Raw genomic sequence first — 20172 nt, 5'->3', positions numbered from 1 at the left:
GCAGACTAGTTAGAACCTGATGTCATTCCACTTGCATTTTCTGGCTGTGCTCCAGAGCCAGTAATACACAGTGTAGTCTATCTGGAAAGAGTTGTATGTTTTGGGTAATGCTGGAAGATATGGTTGAATAGGATGGGGACCATGGTAAGGGGGGACCACCGTTTTTGAGAAGAAGAGTGTTAGGACAAAAACAGTACTTTTAAGAAAAACAGTTTCTTTTGCATAGTTTTTCATCCTGTTAGGCTCTAGTGGCGGTATGTTAACTAGCAGCGTGATTTTGTTATCTAGGCATAAAATTCTATAAATCTCTCTGAATCTGAAGTTGGATAATAACAGTCGAGTCCAAATGTTTAGCTTTTCTGGCCTTGTATTATTTGGTCCCAGCCTCCTCTCCTTTGTACACACTCAACATGAAAGGAAGCCACTTTGTGTTACTTGCCTTTTGTTCTCCATCCATGCCTCTGAGTTGCTCGGTTTGTTTATTTGAGCATGCTCTTTCTTCCAGTTTCTTATATTGTCTCCACTTAAAGAAGTTTTCCTACCCTTTAGTGTTCAGTGCTGTTTAATCTCTAATTCTCTTCCTTAAATCATTTCTTAATTTTTACCTTTTCACTCCCAAGTCACATTTAATCCATCCTTTCTCATCCACCATCACATTTGACTGCTGATTTGGTTGTAAAAGTTGCATTATGAATATCATGTTGTTATTCTTGTATATCATAAATTCTTGCAGGGGAATCTCTTGGTACCAAACATTGCTTTTAGAAACTGATTATCAGAAAACAACTTCAACTGAAATTTCCTATCAGGGAGAACAGAAATAATAATCCATGCTTCTGTATGGTCTTTTTTAGTTCATAGAGCATTTTCACATACACCTTATAAGTTAAACACAGTTTGATTTGGAAAACACAAGCCACTCGATTACAAGCATCAGGCTTTTAACTTGGGGAATTAAAGGCTTATTTAACTTTTGGAAGGGCTCAGGGAATTAGGGAAGCTATTACTGATTCTTTTAGCCTGAAGTATGGAAGCTGCTTATTTTCTTAGAAGTCCCTGGAAATTTTAAGAACTCTAGCTTTGTAGCACCAAAGTGTGTAGTTCTCAAGAAACTACTTACCTGGAGGCTGCTTCTCAAGTATTTACCTGCAGCTGCATCCAGATGGGAATCTGGAGAGGTTAATTTATTCTATTTTACAGTGCAAGGAAGGTCTGAAAAGAAATGGCAGTAATGTCTAGTCAGCAACAAGCTCTCCAGCACACCTTCATTTTACTACTTGGTTTGAGTTTTGTAACCCTGTCAGGCTCTCATGCAGGTTTATACCTTCATTTTGTATATGAGGAAACAAGTTCAGAGGTTTATTCAAAATAGCAGTTTCTCAGTCTCTTATATCTCTTGTAACGACACTTACTTCGGCATATAACTACAATAACTAAATAGTCTGGAGATGTTGAAAAGCACTATGTTTTGAGAAAATACTTCTATCCATGTTTGATACGTGACATAATTTTGGAAAATGTATTTTAGGACTTTGTTCTTCAAAAGGTTTAAACCGAATGAGTTTCTAGGTTAATCTTAATTTAACAAGAAAATTAGGCAACTCATTCCTTGAACAGTTTAGTTAATTAAGGCTTTAATTTAAATAAAGAAGATGTAAGTACATTTGTTCCTCAGTACCTTTAGGAGATTGATTCCAGGACCTGCTGCCGATTCCAAAGTCTGAAGATGCTCTGGTCCCATAGTTGGCCTTCCTGCTCCACAGTTCTGCATCTACATATCCGGCCAGCTGCAGTTTATGTAGTACTATAGTATTTACTGAAAAAAGATCTACAGTTCAAAAAAATCCTCACAGTTCAAACCCACGTTGTTTAAGGCTCAACTGTAGTGAGTTTTTCAAAGAAAAAGTATAGTACTATGTGATTCTAAATTTTAAGATATGTTGTTAATGATCTCTGTGCTTTTTAATAAAAGAGTGATATCAGTCATGGGAAGTCAAATACTTTCACAAAAGTTTGTTGTTACGTGTCTAAAAAGTAATTGGAAGATGAAGCATGTTTTGAGGGATGGCAGGAAGAGAGAAGTCAAATATTTAAAGTTTGCTGCAAGTTTCCATGGATTATGTTATAGAGTAATTTGATGATTTTGCTTTTTAGTGCAATTTTTATGTTCTTGAATTACTCAAGTTGTGACATGTATCATATCACTTCCTTTTAAAGCAGTGAGAAACCTACTGTTATTCACAGTATATTTACTTATTTCCTCAATTTTAGAATACACAGAATGTAGTTACATAACTGCTTATATGTATACTATAAAAAACAAACTTATCTCAGAGTAGAATTGCTGAATTTTTTTGAGGTGCCTGTATCAATTTACATTCCCACCAACAGTGCGCAAGGGCTCCCTTTTCTCCACATCCTTGGCAACATGTTATTTGTTTTCTTTTTGATAAAAGCCATTCTGACAGGTGTGAGGGGCTATCTCATAGTGGTTTTGATTTGCATTTTCCTCATGATTAGTGATGTTGAACATCTTTTCACATGTCTATTGGTCATCTGTATGTCTTTGAAAAAATGTCTATTCAGATCCTCTGCCCATTTTGTAGTCTAGTTGTTTGTTTTTTTGATGTTTAGTTGTATGAGTTCATTGTATATTTTGGATATTAACCAGTTATCAGATATATCATTTGCAAATATCTTCTGCAATTCAGCAGGCTGCCTTTTTGTTTTGTTGATAGTTTCCTTTCCTTTGTTGTGTGAAAGTTTTTTAGTTTTATGTAGCCCTACTTGTTTATTTTTGCTTTTGTTTCCTTTGCTTAAAGAGACTTGTCCAAAAAATATTGCTAGGACTAATGTCAAAAAAGCATACTGCTTCTTCTTCTAGAAGTCTTATGGTTTCAAATCTTACATTTAAATCTTTAATCCATTTTGAGTGTATGTTTGTGTATGATATGAAAAAATAGTCCAGTTTGATTATTTTGCATGTAATTGTCCAGTTTTTCTAGCACCACTTATTGAAGAGGTTGTCTTTTCCTTAGTGTGTGTTCTTATCTTCCTTGTTGTAAATTAATTGACCATGTAAGTGTGGTTTCATTTCTGAGCTATCTATTTTCCATTATTCTATGTATCTGTTTTTATGCCAAAACTATATTGTTTTGATGATTATAGCTTTGCAATATAGAGTGAAATCTGGAAGCACAATTCCTCCAACTTTTTCTTTTTTCTCAAGATTGTTTGGCTATTGAGGGTTTTTTGTGTTTCCGTAACAAATTTTTTAGATTGTTCTACTCCTGTGAAAATAGCATTGGAATTTTGATAGAAATTGCATTGAATCTGTATATTATTTTGGGTAGTATGGACTATGTTAATTTTATACCCTGCTACCTTACTCAATTCTTTTATTGTCTGAATTAGTTTTAGCATTGATTCTCTAGGGTTTGTTACGTACAATGTCATATTGTCTGCAAATAGATATAGTTTTGCTTCCTTTCCAATTTTTATTTCGTTTGCTTTCTCTCATCTAACTACATTGGCTTTTACTTCCAGTAAAATATTGAATACCAGAGGAGATGATACACATCCTTATCTTTTTCCTGATTTTAGTGTAAATGCACCTGTGCCCAGTCGCTAAGTCATGTCAGACTTTTTGTGACCTCAGTGGCTGTAGTCTGCCAGGTTCCTCTCTACTTGGGATTCTCCAGGCAAGAATACTGGTGTGGGTTGCCATCTCCATCTCCAGAATGCTCCTAGTGTTTCCAGCGTCTTAATAGGGAAACAGTAGGAGCATTCTGGAGCTGGAGATGGCAACCCACGCCAGTATTCTTGCCTGGAGAATCCCATGGGGGTTTATTTATATGATAACAGGAATATATATATATATATGATAATATATATAATATTATGTTAAGAGAGGATCTGTAACTTTGTTTTTATTTTTTCCAGGAATGGGTATTGAATTTTATTGAAGGCTTTTTCATCATCAGTGAATAGAATCAATTTTTTTTTCCCCCCTTAGATCTTAAGGAACTGATCTTGCTTTTCTGGATTAAATCTTAGTTGTTCCTGGTGTAGTATTTTCTTAATGTGTTCACTAATTTTTAAGGTGAGTACTTTTACAATTATAGTCATATGTGATGTTGGTCTTTTTTTTTTTTTGTACTGTGTTTCTCAGTTATTACTTATCATTATTCTTGCTTCATAAAAAGAATTGGAAAGGTTTTCTGGTATTCAGAGTTGTAGATTTGTGAAACCATCTGGGCCTGGTGCTTTTTTATTTTTTGATAACTTTATTTCTTCAACAGAAATTGGTCATTTTAAACTTTGTATTTCTTATAGGCTTAATTTTGGTAAACTATATTTTTCTGGTGTATTAACTATTTCACCTGTATTTTGAAATTTATTTGTCTAGAAATCTGCAAAGTAGTTTCTTATGATTTAAGCTTTTTTCCTTCTGTTTCAATGCTTATTTTCCTCTTGTCACTTATTATTTTTTTTTAATTTATGCTTTCTCCTTTATTTCACTAAGTTAGTTAGTTGACTGTCTATTTTGTTAATTAAAAAGCAAACGTTTTAACTGATTATTTAGATCTTTTCCTCCATTTCCTATCCTGTTAATTCCTGCTTTTATTCTTATTTTCTGCTTTGTGCTTTCTTTGGTTTAGTTTTTTATTCCTTTTCAAGTCTTTGAACTGCTAATTATTTATATTTGTGCCTCATTTCTAGTGATAAAAGTGTTTTAAGTGTTTAAATGTTAAATGAATTTTCTTTTAGTCAGTGCTTCAAATATATCTCATAGATTCCTTCCAGAATGTTTTTATGAAAAATTTCAAGCATTGAGCAAAATTGAATTTTACAGTGAAGACCCATATATCTACCACCTTGACTGCCATTTTTTTTACTTTACAACTTTTTCGTTTATCTATTTCTCTCTCTCTCCATTAATTTATCCTGATTTTTTTTATGTATTACCAGTTGCAGACATTAGTAGGCTTTCCCCTTAAATCTTTAGCATGCTTATTAGTAAGTAGAGTTTAGTATTTCTTTATAAATTTTTCCTTTTGAAAACAAAAACAAATTTCTCTTTGAGGCAAAATTTATATACATTGAAATGCACAAGTTCTAAGCATATACTTGCTAAATTCTGATGCATGCATTACCTGTCAAGATACATTACTGTTACCCAGAAAATTCCCTCATTTGTTGTTCAGTCACTGAGTCGTGTCCAGCTCTTTGTGACTTTATGGACTGCAGCATGACAGGCTTCCCTGTCCTTTACCATCTCCTGGAGCTTGCTCAAACTCTAATCCATTGAGTCGGTGATGCCATCCAACCATCTCATCCTCTGTCATCCCCTTCTCCTCCTGTCTTCCATCTTTCCCAGCATCAGAGTCTTTTCTAATGTGTGGGCTCTTCGCATCAGGTGGCCAAAGTACTGGAGTTTCAACTTCAGCATCAGTCCTTCCAATGAATATTCAGGGTTGATTTCCCTTAGGATTGACTAGTTTGATCTCCTTGCAGTCCATGAGACTCTCAAGAGTCCTCTCCAGTACCATAGTTTGAAAGCATCAGGTCTTTTGGTGCTAAGCCTTCCCTCCTAGTTGTTGCCAATTAATTCCTGTTTGCATTCTGCTTAGAGGTAACCACTGTTTTCACTTTTTTCTGCTATAGATTAGTTTTTATGAGTGTTAAAAATTTCTATTCAGCATACTTCTGAGATTCAGTCATGTTGTTGTGTATATCAGTAGTTCAGTTCAGTTCAGTTGCACAGTTGTGTCCGACTCTTTGTGACCCCATGAACCACAGCACGCCAGGCCTCCCTGTTCCATCACCAACTCCCAGAGTCCATCCAAACCCATGTCCATTGAGTCGGTGATGCCATTCAACCATCTCATCCTCTGTTGTCCCCTTCTCCTCCTGTCCTCAATCTTTCCCAGCATCAGAGTCTTTTCAAATGAGTCAGCTCTTCGCATCAGGTGGCCAAAGTATTGGAGTTTCAGCTTCAGCATCAGTCCTACCAATGAACTCCCAGGACTGATTTCCCTCAGGATGGACTGGTTGGATCTCCTTGCAGTCCAAGGGACTCTCAGAAGTCTTCTCCAACACCACAGTTCAAAACCATCAATTCTTGAGCACTCAACTTTCTTAATAGTCCAACTCTCACATCCATACATGACCACTGGAAAAACCATAGCCTTCACTAGATGGACCTTTGTTGGCAAAGTAATGTCTCTGCTTTTTAACATGCTGTCTAGGTTGGTCATAACTTTCCTTCCAAGGAGTAAGTGTCTTTTAATTTCATGGCTGCAATCACCATCTGCAGTGATTATGGAGCCCAGAAAAATAAAGTCAGCCACTGTTTCCACTGTTTCGCCATCTATTTGCCATGAAGTGATGGGACCGGATGCCATGATCTTAGTTTTCTGAATGTTGAGCTTTAAGCCAACTTTTTCACTCTTCTCTTTCACTTTCATCAAGAGGCTCTTTAGTTCTTCTTCACTTTCTGCCATAAGGGTGGTGTCATCTGCGTATCTGAGGTTAATGATATTTCTCCCGGCAATCTTGATTCCAGTTCGTGCTTCCTCCAGCCCAGCGTTTCTCATGATGTACTCTGCATATAAGTTATATAGCAGGGTGACAATATACAGCCTTGACGTACTCCTTTTCCTATTTGGAACCAGTCTGTTGTTCCAGGTCCTATTCTAACTGTTGCTTCCTGACCTGCATACAGGTTTCTCAAAAGGCAGGTCAGGTGTTATTGTTGAATGTGAAAGTGAAAGTTGCTCAGTCAGTGTCCGACTTTTTGCAACCTTATGGACTATACAGTCCACGGAATTCTCGAGGTCAGAATACTGGAGTGGGCAGCCTTTCTTTTCTCAGGGGACCTTCCCAACCCAGGGATCGAATCTAGGTCTCCCACATTGCAGGCGGAGTCTTTACAAGCTGAGCCACATGGGAAGCCCAAGAATACTGGATTGGGCAGCCTATTCCTTCTCCAACAGATCTTCCTGACCCAGGAATCGAACTGGGGTCTCCTCATTGCAGGCAGATTCTTTACCAAGTGAGCTATCAGGAAAGATTTTATTGTTGAATAGTATTCTATTATGTGCATTTATCACATTTTTCTAGATTTTTATGTAGATGTAATGATATAATAGAGATATTTTGCAAGTGGCTTCGTACAGTAAGCCTAATGCTTTGATTTATGTATCACTATTTTGTTCTTGTTTATTGCTAAGTAGTGATCATACCACTGTTTATCTATTTTCTTGTTATGATCTCCTAGACTATTTATGGATTGGGGTATTATGAATAAAGCTACGATAAACATTTCTTTAACACATCTTTTTTGTGAAATTCATTTCTCATAAGTGAAAATATAGTTGTTCAACTTCTGAGTCATAGTATAGGTACCTGTTTTAGTTTTATAAAAAATTTAGTTTTTCCAAATGATTTTCCATGGCTGTATCATTTTATATTCCCACCAAAAATGTATATGGGTTCCAGTCACTTACCAGCTCACCCATACTTGGTGTGCTAGTCTTATTAATTTCAGCCAAAGCTGTCAACTTGTAGTGCTGTTTCATGGTTTTAAATTGTATTTGTAGTTTTAGCTTTTTTGTTTGTACCTATGGTACATGTTTTTTTATTGTGGTAAAAAACACATAAATGATAATTTTAAGTGTATTTTCAGGGCACATTTTAGTATTGTTAAGTATATGCACATTGTTGTACAAAGGATCTGTAGAACTCTTTCTCGTCTTTGTGACTGCGACCTTTGGAACAACAGCTCCCAGTTTCCCCCTCCCCCCTTCTCCTGGCAGTTACCCTTCTGCTTTGTTTCTATGAATTTGATTGTATCAGACAAGTCATATAAATGGAATTATGCACTCTTTACCTTTTTTTAATTTCCTTTTTTCACTTAGCATAATGTCTGAAATCTCATCTATGTTATGACACAGGACAGAATTTCCATCTTTTTCAAGGCTGAATAATATTCTATTCTATGTGTATACCACATTTTCTTTATCTGTCATCTTTTGATGGACATTTAGATTGTTTCCACATCTTGGATACAGTGAATAATGCTGCAGTGAAGATGAGTGTGCAAATATTTCTTCAGTATCCTGCTTTCAGTTCCTTTTGGTTATATAATCTGAAGTGGGATTGCTGGGTTCCTATGATAGTTTGGTTTTTAATTTTTTAAAACAGTATGGGAACCTCCATACTGTTTTCGTTAGTTGCTTGCACCAGTTTACATCTAACCAATAACACACAAGGATTCCAATTTCTTTACATCCTTGCCAACACTTAAATTTTTTATTTTTTTGATAGTGTCCATCCTAACAAGTTTAACCAGGGTATCATTGTTTTTGATTTGCATTTTGCTGATGATTTAGTAATGTTGAGAATCTTTTTATATGCCTATTGGCCATTCATACCTCTTCTTTGGAGAAATGTTTGAGTCTTTTGACCAATTTTTAATCTGGTTGCTTGTTTTTTGTTTGTTTGTTTATGAGCTGTAGAGATTTTTTTAAAAATGTCTGTATATTAACCCCTTATCTGAGCTATGGTTTGCAAATGTTTTCTACTATTTGATAGATTGTCTTTTCACTGTGCTGTTTCCTGTACAGACGTTTTAAGGTTTGATGTAGTCCCGTTTGTCTTAATTTTTTTTTTAACTTGTGCTTTTGATGTCATATGTAAGCAGTATTTGACCATTTCAATGTCACGGTGCTTTTCCCCTTTCTTCTAGAAGGTTTTTAGTTGCAGACATTAAGCTTAGCTCTTAATCTGTTTGAGTTAATATTTATATATGGTGTAAGAAAGGATTCTACCTTCATTCTTTTTTTTTTTTTTAATATTTATTTATTTTATTTATTTATTTGGCTGTTCCCAGCCTTAGCTGCAGCATGTGGGATCAAGTTCCCTGACCAGGGATTGAACCCTGGCCCCCTGCATTGGGAGCACAGAGTCTTAGCCTCTAGACCACCAGGGAAGTCCCTACCTTCATTCTTTTGCATGTGAATATCCAGTTTTCCCAACATTTATTGAAAAGGTTGTCATTTCTTCATCGGGTAGTCTTGTTACCATTGTTGAAGATCATTTTACCATATACTCAAGAGTTTATTTTTGGGCTTTCTGTTCTGTTGGTCTATATGTCTGTCTGTTTGCATATATTGTACTTTGGTTACTGTAGCTTTATAATATATATTGAAATCAGGAAGTATGAGGCCTCTAGTCTTGTTCCTTTTCAAAACTGTTTTGGCTACTGCAGTCTTTTGAGATTCCATATTAATTTTAGAATTTTTTTTTTCTGCTTCTGAAAAAATTGCCATTTGGGTTTTGATAGGAATTGTTTCGAATCCATAGCCAGCTTTGGTAGTATGGACTCCTGTGACAGTTTAACAATATTAAATCTTTGTAAGCCATGAATATGGGATGTCTAACCCTTTATTTGTCACATTTAATTTCTTTCAGCAGTGTCTTGCAATTTAGAGTGTATAAGACTTTTGCTTCCTTGGTATATTTATAAATTTTTTTTTTAATGGTATTGTACATGGAATTTTTTTTTTATCATTTCCTTTCCAGGTTGTTAGTATGTAGAAATGCAAATTATTTTTGATTGTTAATTCTGAATTCATTAGTTCTAATTTTTTTGGGGGGGTATGTGTGTGTGTGTGTGTATAATCTTAAGATTTCTGCACATAAGATCATGTCATCTGTAAACAGGTATCTTTCCAGTTGGGATGCTATTTGTTTATTTAGTTTTTTCATGTCTAGTTGCTCTGGCTGAGAATTCCAGTACTGTGTTGAGTGAAGAGTGTGGGGATACTTGTCTTGCTCCTGAACTCAGAGGAAAAACTTTCAGTTTTTCACTGTTGAATATGATATTAGCCCTGGGTCTTTCATATATAGCCTTTATTATTTTGGAATACTTCCCTTCTATTGCTAATTTGTTGACTTTTTATTATGAAAAGATGTTGAATTTTATGAAACGATGTTTTTCTTCATCAGCTGAGATGATCATGTGGTTTTTGTTCTCTATTTCTGTTAATGTGGTTTGATTTTTCCATATTTTGGGCTTCCCATATAACTTAGCTGGTAAAGAATCCACCTGCAATTCAGGAGAACCTGGTTCGATTCCTGAGTCAGGAAGATCTGCCAGAGAAGGGATAGGCTACCCAGTCCAATATTCCATATTTTCCATATTTAAGATTCCTTTCATTCAAGGGATAAATCCTGTTTGGTTATGTTGTATAAGTGTTTCAGTGTGCTACTGTATTTGGTTTGATAGTGTTTTGTTGATTTTCTTTGCATCCATGTTATTCACAGATATTCATCTGTATTTTTATTTTCTTGTGGTATCTTTGTATGGTTTCGTTATCAGGTTTATAATGCTGGCTTATAACATGAGTTTGGAAGTGTATCCTCTTCTTCAGTTATTTTGGAACAGTTTGAGAGGAATTGACGTTAATTGTTATTTAAATGGCTGGTAGAATTCTCCAGTGAAGCCATCTGGTCCTGGGCTTTTATTTGTTGGAAAGTTTTTAATGACTGATTCAGTATTCTCCTTGCTTGTTCAGATTCCCTCTTTCTTCATGATTTAGTCTTGTTAAATGGTATATTTCTAGGAATTTATCCATTTTTTTCTGTCATTTAATTTGTTGGCATATAATTGTTCATCAGTTCAGTTCAGTTGCTCAGTCGTGTCTGACTCTTCGTGACCCCATGGGCTGCAGCACGACAGGCCTCCCTGTCCATCACTGACTGCTGGAGTTCACTCAGACTCATGTCCATTGAGTCGGTGATGCCATCCAACTGTCTCATCCTCTGTCGTCCCCTTCTCCTCCTGCCCCCAATCCCTCCCAGCATCAGGGTCTTTTCTAGTGAGTCAGTTGTTTGCATCAGGTGGCCAAAGTATTGGGGTTTCAGCTTCAGCATCAGTCCTTCCAATGAATATTCAGGGCTGATTTCATTTAGGATGGACTGGGTGGATCTCCTTGCAGTCCAAGGGACTCTCAAGAGTCTTCTCCAACACCACAGTTCAAAAGCATCAATTCTTCAGTGCTCAACTTTCTTAATAGTCCAACTCTCACATCCATACATGACTACTGGAAAAATCATAGCTTTGACTAGACAGACCTTTGTTGGCAAAGTAATGTTGTTCATAGTTTTTCATAGTAGTCTTATAATCTTTTTATTTATTTTCTTTCTCTGGTTCTCTGAGATGTAAATGTAAGTTATTGGTTTGAGACTTTTGGCCTTTTTTTTTTTAAACATAGGTGCATGCGTACGAAGTTGCTTCAGTTGTGTCTGACTCTTTGCGACCCTATGGACTGTAGCCCACCAGGCTCCTCTGTCCATGGCTATTCTCCAGGCAAGAATTCTATAGTAGGTTGCTATGCCCTTCTCCGGGGGATCTTCCCGACCCAGGGATTGAACCTGTGTCTCATGTCCTCTGTATTGGCAAGTGGGTTCTTTACCACTAGCGCCACCTGGGAAGCCTTTAACATCCCTGTTTCCTGCTATAAACTGCCCTCTTAGGACAGCTTTTGCTGCAGCCCATGAGTTTTGGTATGTTTTCATTTTCATTTGTCTCAAGATATTTTCTAATTTCCCTTGTGATTTCTTCTTTGACACATTGTTTTTTTCCAAGAATGTGTTTGGTTTTTACGTATTTATGAATTTTCAAGTTTTTCTGCTGCTGTTACTTTATTCAGGCTTCTTTTTATTATGAACAGATACTTCATATCCTTTTAGTCTTTTTAAATTTGTTAAAACTTTATCACCTAACATGCATGATCTGTCATGAAGAATGTTCCATGTACACTTGAGAAGAATGTGTATTCTACTGCTATTGAGTAGAGTGCTCTGTATATGTCTGTAAGGTGCATTCGGTCTAGTGTTACTCAAGTGCTCTGTTTTCTTATGTCTTACATCTGGTTGTTCTGTTATTGAAAGTGGCTTATTGAAATCTACTATTATTGTGTTATTTTCTATTTTTCACTTAAGTTCTGTCACTGTTTCATATATTTAAGTATTCTATTATTAAGTATGTATGTATGTTTAGAATTATTATACCTTTCTAGTGACTTGCCCCTTTTATTATTATGTAATGTCTTTTTTTGCCTCTTGTGACATTTTTTCACTTAAAGGAAATTTTGTCTGATATGAATAGGTCCACTCCTAATCTCTTTTGGATACTGTTTGCATGAAATATTTTTTCTATCCATTCACTTTAAGCTGATTTTTGTCCTTACACCTAAAGTAAGTCTGTTGTAGGCAGCATGTAGGTGTGTGTAAAGTGTGTTAGTTTCTCAGTTGTGTCCAACTCCTTTTGACCCATGGACTGTAGCCTGCCAGGCTCCTCTGTCCTTGGAAATCTCCAAGCAGGAATACATGAGTAGGTAGCCATTCCTTTCTCCGGTCCAGAGACACTGATTCTTTGCTTTCCTTGATCAAGTCTGCTGTTGAACTCCTTTAGTGAATTTTTTCAGTGTAGTTATTGTATTCCTCAGTTCCCGAATTTCTGTTTTTTTCCTTTTCTGTAATCTCTATCTGTTTGTTGGTATTTTCATTTTATTCATTTTTCTGGTTTCATTTAGTTGGACATCTGTGTATATCACTGACCTTCTTTAAAACAGTTATTTTGAATTCTTGTTAGGTAACTCAGATCTCCCTTTGTTTTGGATTGGTTTCTGTAGGTTTATTTTGTTACTTTGATTGGTTTGTGATTTCTCCTTTTTTCACGTGCTTTGTAATATTTTACTGAGTTTTATATATTTGAAAAAACTGCTACATCTTCTTGTCTTCAGGGACTGGCTTTGTACAGGGGAATACCTTTACCAAACAGTCCAGCTACAGATTTTGGGGACCTCTGGAACCTTTTTCTGTAGGTTGTACCTTCTCTAGACTTGTGCATATAATTATCCACTTGAAGTTTGCTGACTTTTCTTTTTCTGGAGCTTTTAATCTCTTGCTTTTTGCTATATGTCTGTAGTAATTCAGGTTCTCTGGTGCTCAAGCAACAAGCAGTCCCACTCTCCTTTGTTGTCAGTAGCCCCCAAGCATCCAAAGTATGCCAGCTTCGCATCAGCAGTCTGAATCAGGCAAGTCATATATACATATATATATATATACTTTCCCTTAGGCAAGTATCTGAAAATCTGGTACAGTGGATCCTTGTTCCAGCTTTCCCTCTCCTTCCCAAGGTAGAAATTTCGAGGTAGGCACTTTATTGTGGTTGCGCTGAGATATGTGACCACTTTTTACTGTACTACATGTCCTCTGGTTCTCCAGCAAGCCGCTGCCCCTCCCTTGCCTCCCACAGCCTTCAGTCATCCAAACTACGGTGCTTTCATTAGCGTTCAGAATCAGCAAAGACAGAAACCTACCCCTTGAGTGGCCCTTTGAAACAATGGAATGCTGGGTGCATGTTCCATTTTTCTCTACCCCCACCCTCCAAAGGAGAATCACCAGCCAGTCTGAGCTGTGTCCGCTTTGCGGAGGGAGGATTGTGGGTAAAGTGATGACTCTTTTTACCCGTCTCAATGTAGCTGTTCTTAATTTTGTCTTCATTAGATATGCCACATCTTTATTGGTTTCTGGAGTCCTCATTAAAGAAATATTTTGATCTGTATATTGTTTTTATGTTGTTGTCTTTATAGGGCAAACAGGGGCTGGGATTTCCTATTTTGCTATCTTGCTGACATCATTCTCAAATTTTTTGTGTGTGTAGTGTGTGAAATATGGGTTCATCTTTTCCCCTGTTTGATAGTCTAGCTAGAACCATTAAAAAAAAAAAGTTTCATTTTCCTACAGGTAATCTTGGTGCTTTGTCAGATACCCAGTTAATTGTATGAAGGTGATTTTGTTGGTTGGTTCAGTGGTCTGTTCGGTTTTATTGATCTATTTTTACTCCCATACCACACCGTCTTGATTACTGTAAAATGTAGTAAGTCTTGAAATTAGATATTATTTTTTTAAATTTCTATATGAGTTTTATAATTTGACAATTTCTTCACATTATCCTGTTGGGATTTTTACTGGGGGTAATCAAGTAAATAGAATAGGAGAATTGACATCATAACACTCTACAAATATATCTGTCCATTTTTGGGGACTGACTTTATTTCTTCTAACAGTGTTTTGTAGTTTAGGTGTAGCAGTCTTGCACATGTTTTATTTATTTTAAAACTCTTTGATATTACTTAAAAGGAATTATTTTAAAATTTCACTTTCGATAATTTCCTGCCAATATATAAAATGTAGTTGACTATGTGCTACATATTTTGAATATTATGTATTCTTTATATACTTTGCATATTTCTTTAAAATCTTATAACCTTGCTGGTTCTTGCTAGTTCTAGTAGATATATTGAGTGTGCCTTAGGATTTTCTGTGAAAGCAGTCATTGGGATGGTTTTACTTTTAAGCTCTCTGCCATTTATTCACTTTTCTTGGTTCATTGCATTGTTTAGGATTTCCAGTTCAATGTTGAAGAAGGGTGGTGAGAGTAGGCATGCTTGACGTCTCCCCTATCTTAGGAGGAAAGGATTCAGTCTTTTACCTTCAAACTTGATGTTAGCTTCAGAGTTTTTGTACTATCCTTTATAAAATTGAAGAAAAGCCTTTTATATTTCTTGTTTGCTGAGGATGTTTTTAGCAACAGTGGGTGTTGATTTCTGTCAAATGCCTTTTCTCATCTATTGGGATGATTATGGTTTATTTTCTGATATATTTTCATCTTTTTTTTTGTTTTTAATCATCTCTTGATGTGTTTTCTAACTGTATAGTCACCTTTATGTACTGAAGATTCCACAGTCAGCTTGATTTTTAAAAAATTACCTCACATGGAGCTAAAATAGTGTTATGTGTCACACCATATCCAAAAGACCTTTTGGGTGTAGCTTGTGTTCAAGATGTTTACAGGTTTAGTCATGAACCATGCACTCCCAGACAAATATTTTCTGGTGTTACTGACTTTCTGGGCTCCTTACATGAATTTTTTTTTCTTTTTAATTGTCTTTTTTTAAAGTTAATTTTTATTGGAGCATAATTGACTTGCAGTGTTTTATTAGTTTCCGCTGTCCAGCAGAGCACATGAGTTCTAAGTGGACATATGTACTGCAGAGTATGGAGTAGAGTTCCCTGTACTATACAGTAGGTTCTTATTATCTGTTTTGAATATAGTAGTGAACCTTTTTCTTAATAGAGATGGATTTTGATTTTTATTCAAGAAGTCAGATCAAAGATTTTTTAATATAACGTAATCATTGACTTAGATGATTTCTTAAATTGTGGATTTTCTTAGTTCATATGTGTGAACATAATGTATGTTCTCAGTAAGAACTTATAACAATAGTAATAGTTCCAGAATTCATTTATTGATGTTAGTTTTTTCTGTAGTAATTATAAATGTTTGTAAAATTGCTAGTATTTATCTCATTTACATAGCAGTTATTGCATATGCACTGTTTTGCTATATTTTACAAACACAAGGAATAGCATTTGAAATCAGCCATTTCATTAGCGAATAGTTTTGTTTCATTTCCTTTTTTTTTTCCTTTAAACAGCATCTATGGAGAAGGGAATGGCAATCCACTCCAGTACTCTTGCCTGGAGAGTCCCGTGGACAGAGGAGACTGGTGGGCTGCAGTCCACGGGGTCGCAAAGAGTCGGGCACGACTGAGCGACTAACACATACACACACATAGCATCTGTGTATGTAGATAATGACATTTTCTTCTGTCTGCAAAGCTGGGAGAATTAGCATCAATTTGAAGAAATAAGTGAATTCTAAAATACGTTTTTTCTTTTTCATAATATGAAATCTCCTAATTGTCCTATCTGTGTGTTTCTATTCACTTCAGTGCTATATAGGTTTCTACATGCACAAAGCGTTTAGACTGGGATGGTAAGACACGCACACCCCCGTGTGCACATACACATGCCGTCATACATGCATGCACACGCTCACACGAGGAGACAGACACTGAACGAGACAGTTTAAATCTTCTAATTGTATCTTGTAAACTACAAGCTTGAGGGGCGTTAGGGAAGAGGTGATTATTGTGTATTAGAGAAAACTAGGAAAATTTTCACTAAGAATATGGTATCACATGTAGATAAACTAAGAAATATTTATTAATTGGAAAGAGTGTGTAACATTATTTCTGAAAATGCATTTATCTAATAAAATAGTGTATTGAAAGTACTTTGTAAACTATAAAGACCAGAAAAGATGTTATGGTTTTTAAAAGTTATTTTAATTATTATTTCAATATACTGTATACTACAGTATACCTGTGAGTTTGCTACTCTTCTGTCATATTTTATGAGTTTAAGAGATTTAAAAATTATATTTAATTCTCATCTTCTCCAGGCCTTGATTATCTGTTTAGGGAACAAAAGGTAGCGTTTCTGATGTTCTTTTTCTGGTGTCCTTTTCTGGGTATTAAGGTAAAAGATTGGAAAAAAAAATTGGCAATTTTTTTTTACCAAATAATTTACCAAAAGATTGGTAAAAAAAATGGAACAATTAATGTTATTTCTTCAACTTGAATAATGTTGAAATTTTAAAAATTAAAAATTAGATTAGCCTCTTATATGAACACTTCATATAAAAGTCATCTAACAAATGATCCTTGTTCATATAAATGAAATCTGAGGAGTAAGTATCTGGGAATCACACATAATTCTTTACAGGGTGATCTATCCTTTTCTTACTTTTATAATGTTTTCCTCCTCATATACTACATGCATAGCATTGCTCTACTGAATTTTACTGGTATTTTTCTAATCAGTGTATGAAATCAGAGCTCCTTTAGAATTCATTTATTTGTAATCTTTTGATTTTCCATGAATCAAAAGAAATCATTGATGATGCCGTTAGAAAACTATTGAATAAGTGCAGTATGCTAGGTTATTCTAGATCTGACTTAAATGTGAATTCTGTAATTGGAAATCCTATAGTTTTAAAAATGAGTAAGAATTTGACTTCTGGAATGTATAGTATCTAGAAGCTAGAAGATGAGTTAAGTTGACAATGTTTTAGGAAAATATATGTGTTTTACATTTATTCTTTCCCATTTCTACTTTGATTTTTTTGTTAAGCATATTAAATATCTCTTTCATATGCAAATATAATGTGAAAAACTAATTCATTGATTAAAGTTTAAACTGGCCATGAAACAGTTGTTAAACTTTAAGTTGGGGAGCACTTTAATAAAAACATTTAAACATATTATGAAAATTATAGAAGTAACCCAAATATTGAGAGTTGATTTTGCATTTTTATTTTATTCTTTCATTAACCCATTGATCTTTGTTTTGTCTTATATCTGAAAATAAGAGTAAAATGTGTACTCATAGAGCAATTATTTTATTGAGGACATGTCTTAAAAGTCAAGAAGTGAAGCTGCTTGGTAATGCTATAAATTTAAAACTGTCCTACAGCAAGACAGTACGATGCAAATATGACTTAATAAGATCACAAACTGAATTTCAGTGAAACAACCAAGATTTACATTAAATTAGGAATTTTAAAACTGATTTAGTTTGTTTTACTGAGCATTTGCTTAATAACATTTTGCCTTCTTGCAATCTTTTTAAAGACAATAATTCGTCTGTGAAATGCAGGCACATCCTCAGTAGAAAAATTGAAAGCAACAGCTCACTTTCTGAAACCACACATACAGCGATATAAAGAAATATTTCAGCTCTACAGAATTTAATAAATCATCCCATTTCCTAATTTGATCATATTAGATGCTGATGTGGAAGAAGCGTTTCAAATACCATCTCCTCATTAATATACATCAGTCTGGGGAACAGAATGGAATACTTATGCAGAGATGTCACAGTTACTGTTTCTTAGTTTACTAAGTGGAACAGGTTGATGTGATACTGGGTGCTATTTGTCAATGTCTTGTTAAAATGGTTTGGGTCGAGTTATGGAGTCCAGAAAGACGGCGGCTGATAAATCAAAAGTGGATTGAGTGGACAGGAGGCAGTGATTGATACTGTGACAGGATATGAGGAAAGGAACCTTGATACAAGCATGCATGATATTGAATATGAGAAGGAAAATGGCCCTCGAGTATGGATATTATTCACGGAAATGAGAATAATAACATCAGCCTGAAAATATTGCTGGGTGAAGATTAGGATAGTCCTTATTAGAGTATAATACATTGTTAGAATGGTAGGGGTGAAATTATGTAAAAATTTATGTGAGAAGAATATTTTAACTTATGCCTGAAGACTCTTTAATGGTTATTTATTGGTTAAAGTAGTTTAGCCTTGTTTTTTCAGTCTAACTTTTAAACCATTTGTTTATAAACATCCTAACTCTCAGTAAAATTAAAACATTTTTTTCCTTAGATTATTTTAAAGAACATGCCCCTTCACATCTTGACTTTATAATACGTATTTAGATACAGAACTTGTATGTATAAATAGTATTTTTTAATCCATTGGCTTTGACTTATAAACTTATATTGTTAATTTTAAGTAAAAATCTACAATGCAAGGTTTTCAGCATATTTTAAATTAGTCATTTTGAATGGAAATGGAAGATTCCTGATAGATGAGCCATTTCACAAAGATCAAGGCTGTATATACTGAATTTATTTTAGTGAATTATCAGTGGAAAACTAGTTATTGGGAAGTTCTTGGTGGGAATCTTTCGATTAGTCTCACTTTTGTCTTTGACAGTGTATGAGCAGGAAGAACATTTCTTGCTTCCTCCCTGAAAGAGTTCTATATCTAACACTGGCAGAATAAGAGGTTCTTTGGAAAGGTATTCAGTTACTACTTTTATAATTATATAATATATGAGAGAAAGAGATGTGGAGTTACCAAATAACTGTAATTATAAAATATTATTCTTATATAAAATATATCTTTCTTCCTCTTAAGAACTGACACATTTTTAAAGTATGTAATAAAAAACATTTGAAATAAGGCATTGCTAAACATTCATCTGACTCAAACCAGTTCTAGCCCCTTTAAAACATTCTGATAAATATTTATGTATTCTGGATTCCTCAAAACTAATTTAGTTAGGTGAAAATTGTTATTTTTGGTTTTATCACCTCAATTATTTGATAAACCAACATCATAGTGTCAGCTAAATAACATACTATGGAATTTGGTATGATTTTTCAACTATGCTGTTTATTGCCACATGCTTTATGGGGCTCAGAATGTGATTCTGAATATTTGAAGAGGAAAAAGTAATTTCTAAATTATAGAATACTTTTTAAAAATAGTTTTTAGAGTTTCACCTCTGATTCATTATTTATATAGCAGCCAAAATGCAAGTCTGATAGTTCCTCCCTTGTTTCACTGGTTTAGAATATAGTCCAAAGTGTTGATGAAGCCTGAAGTCCTTCTGTGATCTGGTTCTCCCTGTCTTTTCAATGACATCTTTCTAATCCCAGTTATAATTTCTCTACAGTTCCTTTTTTAGCTCTCAGGGCCCTTGAACTTGTGGTTGCTTGTTTTTGTAATGTTCTTTACTCTCTCTCATCATCTGTTCGTCTTTGAGGTCTTGACTTAAAGGCATTTCTTTGGATGGACTTCTCTGTCCACCCAGACATGGATATATTTTCCTATCATGTATGGCACTCGTGGCTCATAACCCAGGACTCAGCACTAAAAGCTGATGTTAGTTACTGTTATAGAAACAGGGGTATGTACTTAGTCTTATTAATTCCCAACTTATGGATTGAATTTTAAGTACAATAATAATCACTGCTCACTTGATTATCATTTCTGTAATCAAGAAACTAATTTGAAATTACAGGAGATAACATTAAAAACAAATTGGAGGGACTTCTTTGGTAGTCCGTTGGTTAAGACTCCACGCATCCATGTGGAGTGGAAGGGGGCATGGGTTTGATCCCTGGTCGGGGAACTCAGATCCTGTCTTCTGCATGTGGTATGGCCAAAAGGAAAAAAAAAAAAAAAACCAAATTAGAAATAACATAGAAAAAATTATGGATCAACCTTTTTGAATCTCAGTGTCCTTGTCTTTAAAATGAGTATTGAAATCATTCTGGCTATAATTCTATTTCTAAATTGTTTGAGGATAATTTTTATGATAGTCATTTAAGCAAAAATTAATTTTAAATTATTTTTCACTTTTGAGTTTTTAAAAGAAAACTA

The 20172-nt window shown here is 34.8% G+C and overlaps 1 protein-coding gene across 4 annotated transcripts in view; it reads left to right on the top strand.

The window, feature by feature from the left end:
- RSRC1 (arginine and serine rich coiled-coil 1) overlaps positions 1 to 20172 on the top strand; it is a 402045-nt gene that overhangs the window by 10771 nt on the left and 371102 nt on the right. The window lies entirely within an intron of this gene.

Source organism: Cervus canadensis, chromosome 7 (genome assembly GCF_019320065.1).
Source record: "Cervus canadensis isolate Bull #8, Minnesota chromosome 7, ASM1932006v1, whole genome shotgun sequence".
NCBI lineage: Eukaryota > Metazoa > Chordata > Mammalia > Artiodactyla > Cervidae > Cervus > Cervus canadensis.
This window is presented reverse-complemented; position numbering and strand designations above follow the sequence as displayed.